The sequence below is a fragment of the Arachis ipaensis genome, chromosome B02, assembly GCF_000816755.2.
Source record: "Arachis ipaensis cultivar K30076 chromosome B02, Araip1.1, whole genome shotgun sequence".
NCBI lineage: Eukaryota > Viridiplantae > Streptophyta > Magnoliopsida > Fabales > Fabaceae > Arachis > Arachis ipaensis.
Genome location: NC_029786.2, coordinates 13,777,480 through 13,784,014, shown reverse-complemented (window position 1 = coordinate 13,784,014; position 6,535 = coordinate 13,777,480).

The following is a 6,535-nucleotide window of genomic DNA, read 5'->3' as shown; positions in this document are numbered from 1 at the left end:
AGGTGTAGAGTTATTGGACTGGTGACGAAACTCTGAAGGGTGCTGCAGCAACACGGTAGCAGTGCAACAAATGGCCCTACGGAGGGTTTAGGATAAACGGCGGCGCGACGTGGGGCTTAGGTGAGAGAGATTAGGGTTGGTGCGGTTATTTTACTCACTGTGCACTCTGAATATCTGTGAGGGTAAAATTAGGTTCAAATTTTGGGTGAATTTTTATTTTTATTTTTTATTTTTTTGGGATGATTTTTACCTTAGTTGCCTCTAGTTGGTCTTCCAAACTTTCTCCATCTATATTTGGTAAATTAAACAAAAATGACCTTTATAAGTACAAATAGCAACAATTGTATTTAGTAAAATAGTTTTTAAAATTTAAAAATACTATAATAGATATAAATAAAAGAGTTAAATTTGGAAATTAATTAATATATGAGATTGTATTAGACTTTTTAATTTTGTTAACTACAAACCAACTTTAAAAAGTTCCACCTTAGATATTTTCAAAAGCACATATATCTTCTAAAAAGGAAAAACTACCAAAAGTACCCATGAAGTTTACGAATGCTGACAAAAATATCTAAAAACTAAGAAAATTAACGTTGTACCCATGGAAGATGGGTTTTGTTCCGAGGGTTACCTGAAACTGTTAGGTCGATCTCGGATGAGATCTGTTGTGGCGGTCGGAGCTGATACGTCTGACTTGTTGAAGGCAGTGATGGTGCTGATGTGGCTGATCTTTTGTCACCGGAGGGTGGTAGTACCTGCAAGAGACTCCGATGCTTAAGTTAGCATGGGTTTTAAGCAGGTTTTTAGTAGAATCAGAGTATGAGTTATACCTGCGTGCTCCAGTGTATTTATAGTAGTGTGGAGTGACCTTTCTGGAGATAAGATAGTTATCTTATCTTATCTTATCTTTGAGTGAAGTCATCTTATCTTTAAGGGGAACTGCCTTTATCTTTCTAGACTTTAGCTGTCTCTAGATTTGGGCTGTGTTCCTTCGTTTGGGCCTTTTTTGGGCTTCTCTACCGATTTGGCTGAGCTCTTTGAGAATAGGTCGGTCATGGGCCAACCTTCTAAGAGGTCGGCCAACCCGGTCCTTTATAGCTCGAACCGATGCATGAACAGTTTTCCTGCTTGAGTTCGGACCTTTCCATGAGATCGTACTTTCAGAGCTTCGATCTTTTTGGGGAAGTTGTGCTCAAGCATTCTGACTTTGGTCAATCTTGAGTAGTTTCTCTTTATGCGAGTCTGGTATTGCCCTTTTTAGTTTGTTGAGAGGACTTTTCAGCCTTTTTCTGACTTGTTTGTCTTCACTGCTCGGGCTTTTTCGTCATAATCCAACAACTTTTTAGGTAGTGTTCCGATGGGAAACCTTTTTATAGTTTGTTTGGATGACTTTTTAGCGCCGTTTTGATTTGTGCTTTTGCCATTTAAGTAGTGTCTTTTTTCAAGGCTTCGTACCTTTCAGCAAAGCACTTCTGGCTTTGGCCTTTTGACCTTTTCTTGGCCTTTGTGAGATGTTTATAGAGTGTTGGTACTTTGCTGTTCGACCTCTTTTTGATGAGGTCTTGTTTTGTCTATCTTCTGTTTGGGCGAGATGACCCTTGGGGCTAACTTGTCCGACAACTTTTTAGTGTTTTGGTAGAACCTTTTTAGTTAGTCTGAACAGTTTTGATAGCCTTGTCGTGGAGCCGTAGCTTTTTTGGGAAAATCTATGTCCCTTTTAGCGCACGCTTTTCGTTAGTCCGACTTCTCTTGTCGATCCTTCTTTAGTCTTTTGTGGGTCTGACTTCTCGTGTTGGCCCAAGCTTTAACTTTCGTTGGTCCGACTTCTCTTGTCGGTCTAAGTTGTAGCTTTTGTTGGTCCGACTTCTCTTGTCGGTACCAAGCTGTAGATTTCGTTGGTCCGAGCTAAGTTATTTTTAGTAATCCATTTTTACTCAAACCTCGTCAGGCCTCTTTCTATGGTTTACTTTTTATAACTTTGTCGACCTTGTCGTGATCGGCGGTGAATTTGGTTTTCACCTTGCCAACCTGTCGCTTTGTAATCGGACAATGAATTTGGTTTTCATCTTGCCGACCTGTCGCTTTGTAATCGGACGATGAATTTGGTTTTCATCTTTCCGACCTTGTCATGATCGAGCGGTGAATTTGGTTTTCACCTTGCCGACCTGTAGCTTCGTAATCGAACGATGAATTTTTGTGCTCAGATTAATGCATCTTGGTAGGAAACTTTTTAGGGAATCTGCAAACTTTTAAACAATAAAATGAAGATATGAATAAGAGTGTGTACATGTTAGTGCTTACCCTTCTAGGTCGGACAATTTTTAGATCTCGGCCTGGCGCCTTTCTTAGATTGCAGGCATGCCATGACCATGGTAGCTCTCGCCCCTTGAGGTCGGACACTTTGTGGTGACCTTTCCCCAGTACCTCTGAACAACTTGGTATGGTCCTTTCCAGTTGGCTACTAGCTTCCCTTCTGCTGACCGATCTTAGGTCCATTCGACGCTTTAGTGGTTCCTCTCTAATCTGAGCTCTTTCTCAAACTTCTGGAAGTAGGTCGGGCTCTTCCCTTTGAGTTTGGGAGTTGGTATCTTCGTTGTTCTTGATTTGAGCTGTTTTTCATCTTCTTTTCTGCAGGTTAGTTGTTCTTTTCTCTTTCTTTTTTTACTTTCGACAACTGTGCATGCTGTTGATGTAAAGCTTTGACTTTGTATTTGGGTTTTTACTCTGAAGAACTTTGGTTCTTTCTGCAAAAACTTTCGTCTTTGATCTTTTGTTGTGACTTTTCTTTTGTCGTTCGCCTTTGAGAAGAATGTGTGCTTTGCTTAGGATTTTGTTGCTATTCTTGTTTCTTTTCATCGTTGCCTGACTCCTTTTGTACGAAAGTTCTAGCTTTTGTTTTGACCTTTTGTTTGAGATGTGTTTGGACTGTTTGGGTATAGATTGTCGACTTCTCTTCTCTGTGTTCTTGCCCTGTTGTTGCCTCCAAAGGGTGCCCCTGGACTTTCATGTGAGTTCTGGGGTTTCCCTTTTACTGTTGTATCTGATACTTGATGTTTTTCTGTTATTATCCGAGTTGTTTCCTTATTTGCCCGAGTTGTTTGGTAGTAACCCCATTTTTCTTTTTTCTTACTGTAGGAATATTTGACCTATGTCTTCCCACAAAAATATTGCTGAGATGTCTACTAAGATCCCGAACAGCATGTCTGACTGGCTGGATTCCATAGTCTTAATGTGTGTTTCTGAGTACTGTGTGCGACTTAGGAGGTTCCATAGAATTTGTAGGGATAGGGATGAGGAGAAGAATCATGAGTTGGTGTTGCCGGACCCTGAGGAGAGAGTTTGTTTTCCTTCCTTGACTCTTGGGGAACGACCCTGACTTGATATGATTAGGACCTTATTTTACAGTGTTTTTTGGATGAGGCTTCTATTATTGCCCCCTGGTTTGGCATTGGCTAGTTTTGAAAGTGCACCAGCTCGGGCATTCTGTTACCGAGGTATATGTCGGACCTCATATCCCCCGAATTGTCCGAGCTATTGGTGCTGGTTAGTTTTGAAAGTACATCTGCTCGGGCATTCTGTTCCCGAGGTATATGTCGGACCTCATATTTCCCAAATTGTCCGAGCTGTTCTCTCGTTTTGTCCAGGGTCCCCCGAATTATCCGAGCTGTTTTTGTCCAAGGTCCCCCGAATTGTCCGAAGTGTTTTTTCATGGTGGGATCCTTAGCTTGGTAGCTCCCTTCTATTTGTGAGGTGACTGCTTGTGAATCATTGGACACGGTAAGCTCCTACCTTCTTAGCCAGCCTTAAACCAGCCAGTAGTGCCTCATATTCAGTTTGGTTATTTGGCTCGATTTGGGTTCCCTGATCGCTTTCTATAATTACTCCTGCGCCATTCCCGGTTTTGTTTGAAGAGTCGTCCACGTAGAGATTCTATTTTGTGGGAGTTCCCGGGGTGTCAGTGTACTCTGCAATGAAGTCGGCCAGATACTGTGATTTGATGGCTGTCCGAGCTTCATATCGAAGATCAAATTCGAATAACTCGACTGCCCACTGTAGGATTCTTCCAGCTAAGTCTGTTTTCTGTAGGATGCCTTTTATAGGCTGGTTGGTCCAAACTCTGATAGTGTGAGTTTGCAAGTATAGGTGTAGTTATCGAGAAGTGAGTATGAGGGCGTAGGCAAACTTTTCTATTTTTTGATAGTTTAGTTCGACCCCTTGTAGAGCCTTTACTGATGAAGTAGACAGGTTGTTGCCCACTTTCGTCTTCTCTGACTAGTGCTGAGGCTATTGCCTGACTTCCCACAGCAAGGTATAGTATGAGTTCTTCATTTTCCCATGGTCTGTTAAGAATGGGTGGTTGCCCCAAGAAATTTTGAAATCTCGGAAGGCTTGTTCGCACTCTGTTGTCCTTTTCAAACCTCTCTCCCTTCCTTAATATACCTCTTTGAGGTGTCTTTTGTGAGATGATTTAGAGATCCCTCCTCATGCGAATCCTCCATTTATCATATGAACATGTCTCTCAGGAGTGTGAGATGGGCGTTCAACTCGTCCGACTTCTTCGGTGTGAGGTGGACGTTCAACTCGTCTGACCTCTTCGGTATGAGGTGGACATTGCAGACGTTCAACTCGTCCGACCTCTTCGGTGTGAGGTGGACGTTCAACTCGTCCGACCTCTTCGGTGTGAGGTGGATGTTTAACTCGTCCGACCTCTTCGTCCCTTCTTCTTTTTCTGGGTTCATCTGTTTTGTTGGCTAAGTGCCGATCTAGTCGCCCCTCTCTTACCAATTTTTCTATGACATTCTTTAAGTCGGAGCACTCGTTGGTAGGATGTCCATAGATTCGGTGGTGTTCACAGTATTCTGTCCGATTTCTTCCTTCTTTTTGCTTTTGATTGGGCGAGGTGGTGGGATCTTTTCAGTGTGGGATATTTCTCGGTAAACATCCACAAGAGACACCCGAAGAGGGGTGTAATTGTGGTATTTTCTAGGCTTCTCTCCAGGTTGATCTTCTTTTTTCTTGGACTCTTTATCCTTGTCCCGAGATGAGTAGGAGAATCCAGGCTTTGAGGTCTCTCCTAGTCGAGAGTTCTCCTCCATGTTGATGTATTTCTCTACCTGTTCTTGCACTTCATTCAGAGATGTTGGATGTTTCTTTGATATGGAGTGACTAAACGGTCCTTCCCGTAGGCCATTGATGAGACCCATGATGGCTGCTTCTGTTGGTAGACTTTGTATGTCCATGCATGCTTTGTTGAATCTTTCCAAGTAAGATCGAAGACTCTCCCAATCTCCTTGCTTGATTCCTAATAGGCTTGGGGCATGTTTGGCCTTGTCCTTCTAGATAGAGAATCTAGCAAGAAACTTTTTGGCTAAGTCATCAAAACTTGTGATGGATCTGGGAGGTAGACTATCGAACCACTTAATTGTTGTCTTTGTTAGGGTAGTCGGAAAGGCTTTGCAATGAATGGCGTCCAAGGCATCAGTGAGATACATTCTGCTTCTGAAATTATTGAGGTTATAGCTTGGATCCGATGTGTCGTCGTACGGGGTCATGTCGGGAGCTTTGAAGTCCTTTGGGACTTTAGCTTTCATGATCTCTTTGGTGAATGGGTCTTGATCTTTGTGGGGCTATCTTCATGATTGGATCGAGTGGTCTTGGTTTTGAGATCGGCTTTGAGCTTTAAGAGCTTGTTCTCTAGCTTTCGACGTTGTCTTGTTTCTCTCCGAAGGTCTCTTTCAGTTTCTTGTTGATGTTCAGCTTCTTGTTCCAGCTATTTAAGGTGATTCTGTTGCTCACGGATAGCTTCCAAAATTTCTGTGTTTGAGGGTTACTTATCTCCCCCATTTTGAGGTGCATCTTTTGATGTGACCTTCGTATTTTTGTTTGACGTTCTGTCCACCAAACCAGAGTTATGATCGTTGTCATGGTTGTCTGCCATGGTGATGGGATGACTTCCAGGTTCCCTGGCAATGGCGCCAATATTCTGAGGGTTACCTGAAACTGTTAGGTCAATCTTGGATGAGATCTGCTATGGCGGCCGGAGCTGATACGTCCGACTTGTTGAAGGCAGTGATGGTGCTGATGTGGCTGATCCTTTGTCACCGGAGGGTGGTGGTACCTATGGTGCGCAGAAATTGTGACTACACTTTGATTATGTTAAATTCATCGCTCTTTCTTTCCCTGGTAATGGCGCCAAAAACATGATGCCAATACCATGGTTCACAACTTCGTACAACTAACCAGCAAGTGCACTGGGTCATCCAAGTAATACCTTACGTGAGTAAGGGTCGAATCCCACGGAGATTGTTGGTATGAAGCAAGCTATGGTCACCTTGTAAATCTCAGTCAGGTGGATATAAAATAGTAATGGAGTTTTCGAAAATAATTAATAAAATAGGGATAGAAATACTTATGTAAATCATTGGTGAGAATTTCAGATAAGCGAATAGAGATGCTTTCGTTCCTCTGAACCTCTGCTTTCCTGCTATCTTCATCCAATCAGTCTTACTCCTTTCCATGGCTGGCTTTATGT